This window comes from Callithrix jacchus, chromosome 9 (genome assembly GCF_049354715.1).
Source record: "Callithrix jacchus isolate 240 chromosome 9, calJac240_pri, whole genome shotgun sequence".
Taxonomy (NCBI): Eukaryota; Metazoa; Chordata; class Mammalia; order Primates; family Cebidae; genus Callithrix; species Callithrix jacchus.
In genome coordinates, this window is record NC_133510.1 from 135,112,454 (window position 1) to 135,127,447 (window position 14,994).

General features: G+C 54.9%; 1 non-coding gene and 1 pseudogene across 2 annotated transcripts; both read left to right on the forward strand.

Annotated features, from left to right (window-relative positions):
- Positions 1-370: 370 nt before the first annotated feature.
- LOC144577801 (large ribosomal subunit protein eL38 pseudogene) lies at positions 371-2,049 on the forward strand (annotated as a pseudogene). Its single transcript, XR_013522423.1, has 2 exons — positions 371-1,266; positions 1,358-2,049. The product of XR_013522423.1 is annotated as a large ribosomal subunit protein eL38 pseudogene (transcript).
- Positions 2,050-5,882: 3,833 nt separating this feature from the next.
- LOC118144537 (U4 spliceosomal RNA) lies at positions 5,883-6,023 on the forward strand. Its single transcript, XR_004729310.2, has one exon. It is a non-coding gene; the product is annotated as a U4 spliceosomal RNA (small nuclear RNA).
- Positions 6,024-14,994: the final 8,971 nt, after the last annotated feature.

Here is a 14,994-nt window from a genome sequence, read left to right on the forward strand (position 1 = left end):
GGTACAGTGGCTCAGGCCTGGAATCCCAGCACCATATGATGAAACCCCGTCTCTACTAAAAACACACAAAAAATCAGCCAGGCGTGGTGGTGGACACCTGCAGTCCCAGCTACTCGGGAGGCTGAGGCAGGAGAATCACCTGAACCCAGGAGGCGGAGGTTGCAGTGAGCTGAGATCGCGCCACTGCACTCCAGCCTGGGAGACAGAGCGAGACTCCGTCTCCAAAAAACAAAAGAAAGAAAGAAAGTAGCTGCGAGTTTCCTCCATTGGGAGGGTTTAACTGCTGGGAAACAGAAGTGTCCCTTTTCATCACCTTTCCTGGTTGCTCCTCCCTGTCCCGTCCACGCCCCTCCCAGCGCACCTTATCGCCATGCCTCGGAAAATTGCGGAAATCAAGGACTTTCTGCCCACAGCCCGACAAAAGGACGCCAAATTTGTCTAGATCAGGAAAAACAAGGACAATGTGAGTGGAAAGTTCGATGCAGCAGATACTGTTACACCCTGGTCATCAGTGACAAGGACAAGGCAGGGAGACTGAAGCAGGCCCTGACCCCTGGGTTCGCAGAGAGGGAACTGAAATGAACCAGACACACTGATTGGAACTGTGTTAAAACACTACAAATCCAAGAAAGAAAGAAGGAAGGCCGGGCGCGGTGGCTCACGCCTGTAATCCCAGCACTTTGGGAGGCCAAGGCGGGTGGATCACGAGGTCAAGAGATCGAGACCATCCTGGTCAACATGGTGAAACCCTGTCTCTACTAAAAATACAAAAAATTAGCTGGGCACAGTCCGCATGCCTGTAATCCCAGCTACTCAGGAGGCTGAGGCAGGAGAATTGCCTGAACCCGGGAGGCAGAGGTTGCAGTGAGCCGAGATCGTGCCATTGCACTCCAGCCTGGGTAACAAGAGCGAAACTCCGTCTCAAAAAAAAAAAAGAAAAGAAAAGAAGCTGAAGGAACAGCCGTAAGCACAGCCCCTGGATTCCAGCACTGCGAGGACTTCGGATGCCCCTTTGTTTTTGTGTTCGCTGCAGGCATTTTGAAGTGGAAATGCAGACGTCGGGACACGTCGCTCCTAAATACTTCGTCCAGCTATGTAAGAAGGCGGGTATTCTTCTGCATAACAATATCACAATCACGTGTCACAAAAAGTAACAGTCATTTCGGGTCCGGTGCAGTGAGTCCCGCCTGGAATCCCAGCACTCTTCAAGGCTGAGGCTGCAGGACCGCTGGAGCCCAGGAGTTCAAGACCAGCTTGGGCAACACGGTGAGACCCCTTCTCTAAAAAACACCAAAACCACAATGATTCTGCAGGGTCGCGTCAGGCCCATGGTATTGACCTGTGCCTGTCCCCACAGAATGTCTTTGCGACGGCTTTGTGTGAACGAGTTCCCGGTCCCTGGCCAGGGGTGAGTGTGTAACCCTCTTCAGCTACAGCAGCTTCCGGTTTTCTCCCACGCTGTGAGTGAGCATCAGGGCCTGCTGTACTGGGATGAGGGCTCTAAGCCGCCTGGGCCGGAGTAGATGAGGCGTACAGGGGTTCGGGCTTTGGTTTAGGTGACCAGGGACAGCCCCTCAGGGAGGGCACCTTGGGCTGAATCCTAAAGTCACAGAGCGCCAGCCTCGTGCAGTTCCGGCGGAGCGTGAGCCTGGCAGGGCTGGGGTGGGGGCTCTCGGGCTTGAGCTTGGCAGGAGGCGCTGTGGGCGTGGAAGGGTGGTTCGAAGCTACGTCAGGTGTGTTGCCGGGCGCGGTGGCACGTGCCTACAGTCCCGGCTACTCGGGAGGCTGTGGCTGGAGGATGCTTGAGCCATGAATTCTGGGCTATAGTGCGCTAGTCCAATGGGGTGTCCACACTAAGGTCGGCATCAATATGGTGACCTCCTGTGAACGGGGACCACCAGGTTGCCTAAGGAGGGGTGAACTGGCCCAGGTTGGAAACGGAGCAGGTCAAAACTCCCGTGCTGATCAGTAGTGGGATCGCGCCTGTGAATAGCCACTGCACTCCAGCCTGGGCAACATAGCAAGACCCCATCTCTAAAAAAAAAAAAAAACGGCACCGGGCACGGTGACTCATGCTTGTAATCCCAGCACTTTGGGAGGCCAAGGCGGGTGGATCACGAGGTCAAGAGATCGAGACCATCCTGGTCAACATGGTGAAACCCCGTCTCTACTAAAAAAATACAAAAAAATTAGCTGGGCATGGTGGCGCATGCCTGTGATCCCAGCCACTCGGGAGGCTGAGGCAGGAGAATTGCCTGAACCCAGGAAGTGGAGGTTGTGGTGAGCCGAGATCGTGCCATTGCACTTCAGCCTGGGTAACAAGAGGGAAAACTCCATCTCAAAAAAAAAAAAAAAAAAAGGCAGCTCCATCAGAGGTGCTGAACGAGGGCATGGACAGGGGCCTGCCCAGGCCTGCGGCTGGTGGGGCTGTGTCTTAGTCACTTGCTGGTCCAGCCGCAGGCCCTGCTCTGAGTCTTTGGTGCTGTCAGATCCATCCTCCAGACAGCCCTCCAGACAGCGAGGCACTGACCTCAGGCTCTGCACGGCTTCCAGTGTCTCCAGGAGCTGAGGCCACTCAGCCCTCCGCAGACCTGTCCCCTGCCTGGTGGCTGTGTGCACGGGCTGGGGAGCAGCCGAGGGCATCTGGTCCTCAGCAGGGCCACAGCAGGGCTGAGCAGCTGCAGGCCAGGCTCAGAGCTGCAGCCCAGGGCACCTACACCCGCCACGGGGTGCTGTAGGCACGCTGGCTCCCGCAGTAAAGGCAGATTCCATGGGCCCAGTGGCGGGAAGGCTGGATGCACCCTGGTGCCACGGACCCATTCCATCAGGAGGACTGTGGTGTGAGTGGAGCACAGGGAAGGGGCTGGCGATGCCCACAGCTGTGAAGAGCAGTGCGCTGGGTGTGGCCACCCAGACTCGGCCTCACCCCGACCCCAGGGAAGAGTCCCCTCCCTACCTCAGAAGGCTGGAATCTCACCGCACCCTTCCCCAAGGCTGCACCACACCCCAAGTCCCTGCAGGGGCGGTGCCAAAGGAGGTGAGGGCCACTGCCAGGAGCCCCAGCTCTGCCAGGCTCATGTGCCAGCTCCCCCCAGCCCCCCTTCTGCGTGAGGCGGGCTCTGCTGCACACTCTGTGTGCCCCCAGCAGTGAGTGAGTGAGGTCTCCCGGCTCAGAGCCCACAGTAGGATCCCCTGCCCCTCCTCCAAATCCTTGTGTTTTTGTTTAGTGAGACAGAGGCGCGCCCTTGTTGCCCAGGCTGGAGTGCAGTGGTGCGATCTCAGCTCACCACAACCTCCGCCTCCCAGATTCAAGCAATTCTCCTGCCTCAGCCTCTCAAGCAGCTGGGACTACAAGCATGTGCCACCACCCCAGCTAATTTTGTGTTTTAGTAGAGACAGAGTTTCTCCATGTTTGTCAGGCTGGTCTCAAACTCCCAACCTCAGGTGATCTGCCCGCCTCAGCCTCCCAAAGTGCTGGGATTACAGGCATGAGCCACCGTCCCTCTGCCTGGTCTCGTTTGATTTGTAGGATAATGGAAATCCGTGGGTTCTGCAGCTCATTCCACATTAACCAAGGCTGCCAGCTGCTCGGTGCCGTCCCCATCCCCAGGTGCCTCGGTGCCTCCACCCATCCCCAGGCAGCCACGGTCGGACTTCCGTGCTGCCATCCCTTGTGTTGAAGTTTCGGCCCTGGGGACATGCCACATGCATCCATCACAGGTGCATCACAGTTGTATTTAGTTTTAAATTGTTTTTAACTTTGTAAAGAGGATGTCACACCTGATGTCATCTCCTGGGCTCACTTTCCCCTCAGCACTATGTCACCTGGGAAGCAGCCTGTGCCTGCAGGACCTGTCAGCCATGCTTTTTTTTTTTTTAATGGAGTCTCGCCCTGTCACCAGGCTGGAGTGCTGTGGTGCGATCTCGGCTCCCTGCAACCTCTGCATCCCAGGTTCAAGCAATTCTCCTTCTTCAGCCTCCCGAGTAGCTGGGACTATAGGCACCCACCACCACACTGGCTACATTTCTTTCTTTCTTTCTTTTTTTTTTTTTTTTTTGAGACGGAGTTTCGCTCTTGTTACCCAGGCTGGAGTGCAATGGCGCGATCTCAGCTCACCGCAACCTCCGCCTCCTGGGTTCAGGCAATTCTCCTGCCTCAGCCTCCCGAGTAGCTGGGATTACAGGCACACGCCACCGTGCCCAGCTAATTTTTTGTATTTTTAGTAGAGATGGGGTTTCACCATGTTGACCAGGATGGTCTCGATCTCTTGACCTCGTGATCCACCCGCCTCGACCTCCCAAAGTGCTGGGATTACAGGCGTGAGCCACCGCGCCCGGCCAAATTTCTTTTGTATTTTTAGTAGAGGTGGGTTTCATCATGTTGGTCAGGCTGGTCTCGAACTCCTGACCTCAAGTGATCCACCCACCTCAGCCTCCCAAAGCGCTGGGATTACAGGCGTGAGCTGCCATGCCTGGCCCATGCATTTTTTTTTTTTTTTTTGCTGCCGCATAACTTTCCATTGCAGAAAAATATATCATAACTGAAATTTGGGATCTTTACACTTTTTTTTTTTTTTTGAGACAGGATCTCACTCTGTTGCCCAGGCTGGAGTGCAGCAGTTCTCAAACTGCTGGGTTCAAACAATCCTCCCACCTCAGCCTGTCAAGGCGGCCATCACCATGCCAGCCTCTTTTCTAGCTTTTTACTACGATGAATAGTACTGCTATGAACATCGTACATTGACGTTTTTTTGTTTCTTTTGAGACAGGGTCTTACTCTGTCACCCGGAGTGGAATACAGTGGTGTGATCACGGCTCACGGCAGCCTCAGCCCCCAGGCTCAGGCGATCCTCCTGCCTCAGCCCCCAAGTAACTGGACCACAGGGGCCACCACGCCTGGCTAATTTGTTTTATTATTTGCAGAGACAGAGTCCCCTATGTTGTCCAGGATGATTTAGAACTCCTGGGCTCAAGCGATCCGCCTGTACTGGCCTCCCAAAGTGCTGGAGTCACAGATGTGAGCCGGGCCTGGCCACGGTTTTAAAGTCTAGCAATGTGTATTCAAGCTCTTTCCAGATCTGCATATAAAAAGTTGTCTCCTTTTTAACAGCTGTGTAGTACTCCATGGATGGGTACATCACACTTTATTTAGTCAGTTTCCCCAAATGGATTTTTATTAAGCTGTTGCCAATCTTCTCTTACTACCAAAACTCCTAGATCAAAAAGCTAAACATTCACGCACTTTCGGAAGCTAAGGTGGAAGGATTACTTGTGGCCAGGAGTTCAAGACCAGCCTGGTCAACACAGTAAGACCCCATCTCTACAAAGAAAAATTGTTTTTATTTTTATTTATTTATTTTTTTTGAGACGGAGTTTCACTCTTGTTACCCAGGCTGGAGTGCAATGGCGCGATCTCAGCTCACCGCAACCTCCGCCTCCTGGGTTCAGGCAATTCTCATGCCTCAGCCTCCCGAGTAGCTGGGATTACAGGCACGCGCCACCGTGCCCAGCTAATTTTTTGTATTTTTAGTAGAGACGGGGTTTCACCATGTTGACCAGGATGGTCTCGATCTCTTGACCTCGTGATCCACCCGCCTCGGCCTCCCAAAGTGCTGGGATTACAGGCGTGAGCCACCGCGCCCGGCCAAAAAGATGTTTTTAATTAGCCATGGTTAACGTTGGTTCACGTGTGCGGAGGCTGAGGCAGCAGGATCTCTTGAGTGCGGAAGCCGGGGCTGCAGTGACCTGTGATCTTACCGTGCACTCCAGCCTGAGTGACCAAGTGAGACCCCATGCCTAAAAATAACTGGTTAAGCTGTCGGGAGATGGGTGTAACCTAGGGAGCAAAAGATAAACAAACAAAATAAATAAATACCTGGTTAAGCTTTGCACAGTGGCGGCATCGTAGCCAATGAAGTTTATCTGAGGCGGGATTATTGCTAATTAAAAACTTTTTCCAATACCCCGCCGTGACAACTTGAAATATAGTCGGCATTCGCAATTCTTGGCAGTCTCTATGGGGACTGAATACAAAAATATAAATAAATAAATAGGGCCGGGCGCGGTGGCTCACGCCTGTAATCCCAGCACTTTGGGAGGCCGAGGCGGGTGGATCACGAGGTCAAGAGATCGAGACCATCCTGGTCAACATGGTGAAACCCCGTCTCTACTAAAAATACAAAATCTTAGCTGGGCATGGTGGCGCGTGCCTGTAATCCCAGCTACTCAGGAGGCTGAGGCAGGAGAATTGCCTGAACCCAGGAGGCGGAGGTTGCGGTGAGCCGAGATCGCACCATTGCACTCCAGCCTGGGTAACAAGAGCGAAACTCCGTCTCAAAAAAAAAAAAAAAAACCAGACTTGAGGTCTATTTAGACCCTCCCAGTGTACTCAGGGCTCCTCCTGTCAGTGGGTCTGCTCTCCTGTGAGTAAAAACTTCATTTGAAGTAAATGTCAAAAGTCTAAAATTGAGACCAGCCCCTCTGGAATGTCAAGCCAGGACAAATGGTCCCCCAGCAGCTCCTCCCAGGCTGCATCCCTGGGCTGATGTCCATGTGGCCTGGGGAACGCCCAAGAGCACCCACCATCTTCCCCCTGACCTTGGCCTGACCCTCGCTGCTCACCCCCACAGCCTGGGGAAGGAGGCCTTGACTTTGCCTATTTCACAGAGCGGGAAACATGGGCCCAGAGGCAGAAAAGCTCCCCCAAGCCCCTGGGCTGCAGTAAGGCCATGGCATGGGGGCCCAGCCTTCTGATTCTGGTCCAGGTGAGAAGACTGTCAATATCGGGCCCAGAACCTGTCTGTAGGCCCAGGCCCTGACCCAGGGGTCACTAGACCAGGAAGTGGACTTGGGGCCACGGCTCACAGGCTGAGATCCCACAGCCAAGAGGAGAAAGGTTTCCAGAGTGCCACGGGAGGTGTGGCTGGACGTGGCACCTCATTCATTGACTCATGCGTTCCACAGTAATGATGAGGTCTCTGTGCTTTTTTTACATGAACAGATTCAAGCTCACTGTGTCTCAGAGCTTACATTCTGCTGGAAGGAACTAGAAAATAAGAAATAAATAAATGACAAGCCGGGCTCAGTAGCTTGCACCTGTAATCCCAGCACTTTGGGAGGCTGGGCTGAGTGGATCACCTGAGGTCAGGAGTCCGAGACCAGCCTGGCCAACATAATGAAACCCTGTCTATGCTAAAAACACAAAAATTAGCCAGGTGTGGTGGCGCATGCTTGTAATCCCAGCTACTCAGGGGCTAAGGCAGGAGAGTCACTTGAACCCGGGCGGTAGACTTTGCAGTGAGCTGAGATGGTGCCACTGCACTCCAGCCTGGGGACAGAGAGAGACTCTGTCTTAAAAAAAAAAAAAGAAGGTAGCCAAAAGAACTCTGGCTCCCAACTCAGAATACAAAATAAAAAAAAAGGAAATAAAAACAAATGAGGAGAGTTCCGATAACCACTTACGAGGAGAACCTGGCGGTCGTGCTGTCATGTCCTCTTCTCTTGTTTTCTGTTTTCTTTTGTTTGAAATGGAGTCTCGCTCTGTCGCCCAGGCTGGAGTGCAGTGGCACGATCTCGGCTCACCGCAGCCTCCGCCTCCTGGGTTCAGGCAATTCCCTTGCTTCAGCCTCCTGAGTAGCTGGGATTACAGGCACGCGCCACCATGCCCAGCTAATTTTTTGTATTTTTAGTAGAGACGGGGTTTCACCATGTTGACCAGGATGGTCTCGATCTCTTGACCTTGTGATCCACCCGCCTTGGCCTCCCAAAGTGCTGGGATTACAGGCTTGAGCCACCGCGCACGGCCTGTATTTTTCTTAAGGTTTCACCATGTTGGTCTTGAACTCCGTACCTCAGGTGATCCGCCCGCCTTGGCCTCCAAAGTGCTTGGATTACAGGCGCGAGTGACCACACCGGCCCCCTTTTTGTTTTTTTTGAGACAGAGTTTCCCTCTTGTTGCCCAGGCTGGAGTGCAGTGGCATGATCTCAGCTCACCACAGTTTCTGCCTCCTGGGTTTAAGCGATTCTCCTGCCTCAGCCTCCTGAGTAGCTAGGATTACAGGCGTGTACTACCACGCCTGGCTAGTTTTGTGTGTTCAGTAGAGATGAGGTTTCTCCATGTTGGTCAGGCTGGCTGGAACTCCTGACCTTGTGATCTGCCCACCTCGGCCTCCAAAGTGCTGGGATTACAGGTGTGAGCCACCGCGGCCGGCCCAGGTGTCCTTTTTTGGATGATGTCGAGGAGGATTGGTGAATGAAGTGCTACATTTCTGCTCGGGGTTAGCAGAAAGGAAGAGGTGACTCCCAGCCAGGTTCACAGGCCCCTGGTGGTCAACCTTGGTCCATGGACCCCTGTGCCAGCACTTGACTCGGGGCCTCAGGGAAAGCCGTGAGAGGGCATGTCCTCCAGCTGCCAAGAGCTGTCAGTGCAGCGGCTGCCAGGCCAGGGGATGGAGAGAAAAGAAGGGGCGGTCCCATCAGGGGCTGGGGTTGGTGCAGGTCAGAGATGAGGGGCTGCGATGCGGTGGTCATGCCGATGGAGATGGGGGGCAGGACTGGGGGAAGGCATTTGGCTGGGTGTGGGGGGAGGAGGGAGGATGTGAGCTCAGGGGACTCACCTGGCGGTGGGCACATTGGGCCTTGGGCAGAGCTACACCATTCACTGAGATGGGCGGGTTTGCCGCCTGCTCCGGGCAGCCAGGGCAGGGGGGTGTTGGAGGATTCCGTGCTGGAGCGCAGAGGCGTGGGGAGCAGGGGCCTGCCCCAGCCCTGACTCAGCCCTGCAGGGTTCTCCTGCGGTGGTGGCTCTGCCTGCCTTCCAGATGTGCTGTGAGGCTGGTGACCTGTCTGTCCCATCATGGGGCGGCTACTGCTTGTGCCAGGCTGAGTCACGGGCAAGCTGCAAAGCCCTGAGGCACTGAGGGCCTCTGCAGGAACCAGTCCGGCCAGCTGCAGGCTCCTGGCCAGCCCGGGCCTCACTCGGGAGCTGCGGTTCGGGGACTGGAGCTCTCTGGGGCTGGGGAGAGGCTGGATCAAGGTTATGGCTGCAGTGGCTGTTTCCCACTGTCCTCAGGCCACCAAGGTTAGGTCTCTGGCCCACAGTGGCTGCAGTGGCTGTTTCCCACTGTCCTCAGGCCACCAAGGTTAGGTCTCTGGCCCACAGTGGCTGCAGTGGCTGTTTCCCACTGTCCTCAGGCCACCAAGGTTAGGTCTCTGGCCCACAGTGGCTGCAGTGGCTGTTTCCCACTGTCCTCAGGCCACCTTGTCCCACCCCTGCAGCACCCGGGCCTGGTGAGGAGGCTGGCGGGACCCCCACACTGCAGGCAGTGGTGCTCAGAAGAGGCTTTGGCAAAAGCTTCCCAGGCACTGTTGTGCTGGTGTCTTCCCTTTCCCTTCTTACCCCTCCTCTCGTTCTTTTCTTTTCATTTTTTTTTTTTTTTTAATATTTTTGGAGAGACAGGGTTTCACCACGCTGCCCACTCTGGTCTGGAACTCCTGACCTTGTGATCCGCCCGCCTCGGCCTCCCAAAGTGCTGGGATTACAGGCGTGAGCCGCCGCACCCGGCCTCTCGTCCTCTTCTGTTGAGGTGAGATTCACAAGGCATAAAATCAGCCACTAGGAAGTGCACACTTCAGTGGCCTTGCTCATCGCTGTGCAAGCATCTCCTCTCGCCCGCTCTGAAGGTTTCATCACCCAGAGGAGATTGCACAGCCAATCGCAGCCACACCCTAAGCTCCGCCCCCTGGCCCTGACAACCCTTCATTTTAATTATTATTATTATTTTTTTAGACCAGGCCTCACTGTTTCCAAGGCTAGAGGGCAAAGGTGCAGGCCCGGCTCACTGCAGCCTCAAACTCTTGAGCTCAAGCAATCCTCCCACCCCGGCCTCCCAAAGTGCAGGGATTACAGGGCCTGCTTCCTGCCCCTGTGGGTTTGCCTGTCCTGGGCATTTCACGTAAGGGGCATCATACATCATGTGTCCTTTTGCATCTGGCTTCTTTCACAAGGATCATGTATTTAAGGTGCACCCACATTTTATGTGAGTTAGGTCTTTTGAAAATCAACTTTAGGGCCGGGCGCAGTGGCTCACACCTGTAATCCCAGCACTTTGGAAGGCGAAGGTGGGTGGATCACAAGGTCAAGAGTTGGAGACCTAAAAAAATAAAAAATAACAGTTGGAGACCTGGCCGGGCGCCGTGGCTCACACCTGTAATCCCAGCACTTTGGGACACTGAGGCAGGCAAATCACCTGAGGTTAGCAGTTCGAGACCAGCCCGGCCAACGTGGTAAAACCCATCTCTATTAAAAATACAAAAAACTAGCTGGGCATGGTGGTGGGCACCTGTAATCCCAGCTGCTTGGGAGGCTGGGGCAGGAGAATCGCTTGAACCCAGGCGGTGGGGGTTTCAGTGAGCTGAGATCCTACCACTGCACTGCAGCCTGGGCAACAAGAGTGAAACTTAGTCTCAAAAATAAAATAAAAATAAAAATAAATTTTAGGCTGGATGTGGTGGCTCTTGCCTGTAATCCCAGCACTTTGGGAGGCTGAAGTGGGTGGATCACAAGGTCAGGAGTTCCAGACCAGCCTGGCCAGCATGGTGAAACCCCATCTCTACTAAACATACAAAAATTAACCAGGCGTGGTGGTGCTGCACCTGTAGTCCCGGCTACTCAGGAGGCTGAGGCAGAAGAATGGCTTGAACCTGGGTGGAAGAGGTTGCAGTGAGCAGAGATCATTCCATTGCACCCCAGCCTGGGTGACAAGAGTGAAACTCTGTCTCAAAAAAAAAATCAGCCGGGCTAGGTAGCTTAATGCCTGTAATCTCAGCACTTTGGGAGGCCAAGGTGGGTGGATCACTTGAGATCAGGAGATCGAGACCATCCTGGTCAACAAGGTGAAACCCCATCTCTACAAAATATACAAAAAATTAGCTGTGCATGGCAGTGCATGCCTGTAGTCTCAGCTAGTCAGGAGGCCGAGGCAGGAGAATCGCTTGAACCTGACAGGCGGAGGCTGCAGTGAGCCGAGATCCTGACACTGAGCTCCAGCCTGGCAACAGAGTGAGACTCTGTCTCAAAAAACCACAAAAACAAACCCAAAAAAAATCAACTTTATGGGGGGGTACAATCCACATACAATTAAAGGTTCACATTCTAAGAGTTCAGTTCAGCAAGCTTTGAAGGATATACAGCCCCATTTATCCACCCCCAATCAACGCAGCATTCCCATCGCCCAAAAGGGCTCTCCTGTCCTCTCCCATCCACACCCCACCGCAGAGCAGCAGTGATCTGATTTCAGCACCGTTGATGAGTCTGTGTCTCTAGAATCCCACACAAGTGGGCTCCGCGGCCGGGTCTCTTCGTTTGCATCTTGGCTTGGACCTGTGTGCACCTATCCCTCTGGCTGCTTCCCGTGGCTGAGCAGGGGCCATCCCTTCTGTGGGTGAGTGGGGTCCATCCTCTCCCGTGACTGAGTGGGGTGGGGGTGGGGGTGGGAAGCACTATCCTTTCCCGTGGCTGAGCAGGGGCTCATCCCTTCCCGTGGCTGAGCGGGGTCCATCCTTTCCCGTGGCTGGGCAGGGGCTCATCCCTTCCCGTGGCTGAGCGGGGGCCATCCTTTCCCGTGGCTGGGCAGGGGCTCATCCCTTCCCGTGGCTGAGCGGGGGCCATCCTTTCCCGTGGCTGGGCAGGGGCTCATCCCTTCCCGTGGCTGAGCGGGGTCCATCCTTTCCTGTGGCTGGGCGGGGGCCATCCCTTCCCGTGGCTGGGCAGGGGCTCGTCCCTTCCCGTGGCTGAGCGGGGTCCATTCTTTCCTGTGGCTGGGCAGGGGCCATCCCTTCCCGTGGCTGAGTGGGGTCCATCCGAGGCTGAGTGGGGGGTCTATACTTTCCCATGGCTGAGGGGAGGAGTCATCCTTTCCTGTGGCTGAAAGGGGAGCCATCCTTTCTGGCAGCTGAGCGGGGTCCCCTTTCCTGTGGCTGAGCATTGGGTCCATCTCCAGGGAGCACCCAGCATCTGTGCAGGATGGAAAATGGATTTGCTGTCTCACAGGCATCTCTGTGTCTAGCTTTGGGCTCTTTCTGTGTGAAGCTGCTGAGAACATTTCCCAAATGTGATTTGTATAATTACCCAGGAGGAGGTCCCTAGTCCTGAGGTCAGCATCTGTCTAGTGGCGTTTCTGAGCCTCAAGACACACAGGCAGGGCCTTGTACTCAGCCTGGGTCCCGGAGACCACCCAGGACTGAAGCTTCCCAGAGCCTCCCTGGAGCCCCTCTGGGTGTCCCCACTCCAGCTACTGGGAGCCTGCTCCAGGCCAAGCCTGAGGCCCACCCTGCCTGGCCACTCCCTCATGGCCCTCCTGCACCCCCAGCAGGGCAGGGTGGGCTGTGGCGCTTGCCTCCTTCCACTTCCTTCTCCAACAAGCGCACCCAGCCGGGTGCGGTGGCTCACGCCTGTAATCCCAGCACTTTGGGAGGCCGAGGCGGGTGGATCACGAGGTCAAGAGATCGAGACCATCCTGGTCAACATGGTGAAACCCCGTCGCTACTAAAAATACAAAAAATTAGCTGGGCGTGGTGGCGCGTGCCTGTAATCCCAGCTACTCGGGAGGCTGAGGCAGGACAATTGCCTGAACCCAGGAGGCGGAGGTTGCAGTGAGCCGAGATCGCGCCATTGCACTCCAGCCTGGGTAACAAGAGCGAAACTCCGTCTCAAAAAAAAATTTAAAAAATAAATAAACAAAGAGGCTGAAGGCCCTGGGATCCCGCCTGGAGGCTCCCAGATCTTCGGAAAGCATCCTGGTGGAGGACAAAGATTTTTTCAGAAGGAGATCAGAACTCTGACCGGAGCAGCTCTCTCGGCTGGCGCGGGAATGGAAGCCATTGGGACAGGAAGGCGTGGGCGGCTCCTCCTCCAGGAGCTTACACGTGGTTGCCGTTTTGTTTTGTTTTCCGTAGGATCTGCCTTTGTCACCAGGCTGGAGTGCGTTTCCTGGTCTCCTCTCACTGCACCCTTGACCTCAAGTGATCCTCCCACCTCAGCCTCCTGAGCAGGTGGGACCACAAGCACATGCCATCCAGCTCCCTGTTTTCTTTTTTGTGGAGATGGGGTCTCACTGTGTTGCCCAGGCTAGTCTGGAACTCCCAAATTCAATGAATCCTCCTGCCTCAGCCTCTTGAAGTGCCGGGGTTATAGGCGTAGCTAACATCCTGTTTGTCTTCACCCTCTGAGAGGGCTTCGTATTGTCTGTCCCCGTCTCCTGGTGGCACGACAGAGGCACAGAGTGTCTAGCTCAGGCTCCCCGAGGCACCTGGAGGGGACTCCTAGGTTCAAGGATTCGACCTGCCCGGGTCGGGGAGGCTCCGGCGGCAGCTCTGGGCTCTTGGCTCGTGTCTGTGACCACCATTTGGGAAAAGGGTCCAGAACCTGTAAACAGGGATGCAGCTTGCGCTTGACTGTCATGTGGAGCTCATTTACTCGGTCCAGCCACGGAATCAATGATCTAGGTCAGGCTGCGTGGTGGCTAACCCGTGTGATCCACCATGCGGGGAGGCTGAGGTGGGCGGATTGCTGGAAACTAGGAGTTCAAGAACAGCCTGGGCAAAGACCCCATCTCTACTAAAAATTAAAAATTAGCCAGGCTTGGTGGTAAACACCTGTCGTCCCAGCTAGTCAGGAGGTTAAGTGGGAGGATCACTTGAGCCTGGGGGTCAAGGCTGCAGTGAGCTGTGACTGTGCCACTGCACTCCAGCCTTTGTGACAAAGTAAGACCCTGTCTCACTCTGAAAAAAAAGAAATCTAGGACAAGGGCCAGCAAACGGCCAGGCATGGTGGCTCACACCTGTAATCGCAACACCTGGGGAGGCCGAGGTGGGTGGATCATCTCAGGTCAGGAGTTCCAGACCAGCCTGGTCGATACGGTGAAACCCCACCTCTACTAAAAATACAAAAATTAGCTGGGCATGGTGGAGGGCGCCTGTAATCCCAGCTATAGGGGAGGCTGAGGCAGGAGAATCTCTTGGACCCGGGAGGCGGAGTCTGCAGTGAGCAGAGATCCTGCCACTGCACTCCAGCCTGGGCAACAGAGTAAGACTCTGTCACACAAAAGAACAAAAACCAAACACAACAGAAAGGGAAATTCACACCAAGTTGGCTGTGCCGGAGGCTGGGGCTTTACTCCTACCCATATCGGTCTCCCGACCAGGGAGACCAGGGAGTCTCACTCAGGCTGGAGGGCAGTGGTGCAATCTCAGCTCACTGCAACCTCTGCCTCTGAGGTTCAACTCTCCAGCCTCAGCCTCTGGGGTAGCTGGGACCACAGGCGCGCGCCACCACGTCCAGCTAATTTTTGTATTTTTAGTGTAGCCGGGGTTCCACCTTGTTAGCCGGGATGGTCTCGTGATTCGCCCACCCCGGCCTCCCAAAGTGCTGGGATTACAGGCATGAGCCACCCCACCCAGCCAGGGGTAGAGTTTTTAAAGATAACTTGGTGGGTGGGGGGAAGCCAGTGAGCCAGGAGTGCTGATTGGTCAGAGATGAAATCATAGCAAGTCAGCCGGGCGCAATGGCTCACGCCTGTAATCCCAGCACTTTGGGAGGCCGAGGTGGGCGAATTGCGAGGTCAAGAGATCAAGACCATCCTGGCCAACACACTGAAACCCTGTCTCTACTAAAAGTACAAAAATTAGCTGGGTGTGGTGGTGCATGGCTGTAGTCCCAGCTACTAGGGAGGCTGAGGCAGGAGAATCCCTTGAACCCAGGAGGCGGAAGTTGCAGTGAGCTGAGATAGCACCACTGCACTACAGCCTGGCTACAGAGCAGGACTCTGTCTCAAAAAAAAAAAAAAGGAAAAAAAAGGGCAGGAGAATCACTGGTATTAAAACACGCGCTCTGAATGAAGAGACACCCCACCCCAAACAGGCTTTGTGTGAGCAACACGGCTGTTTATTCACCGGGATGTGGGCGGGCTGAGTCCGAAGAGGGAGTCAGTGAAGGGC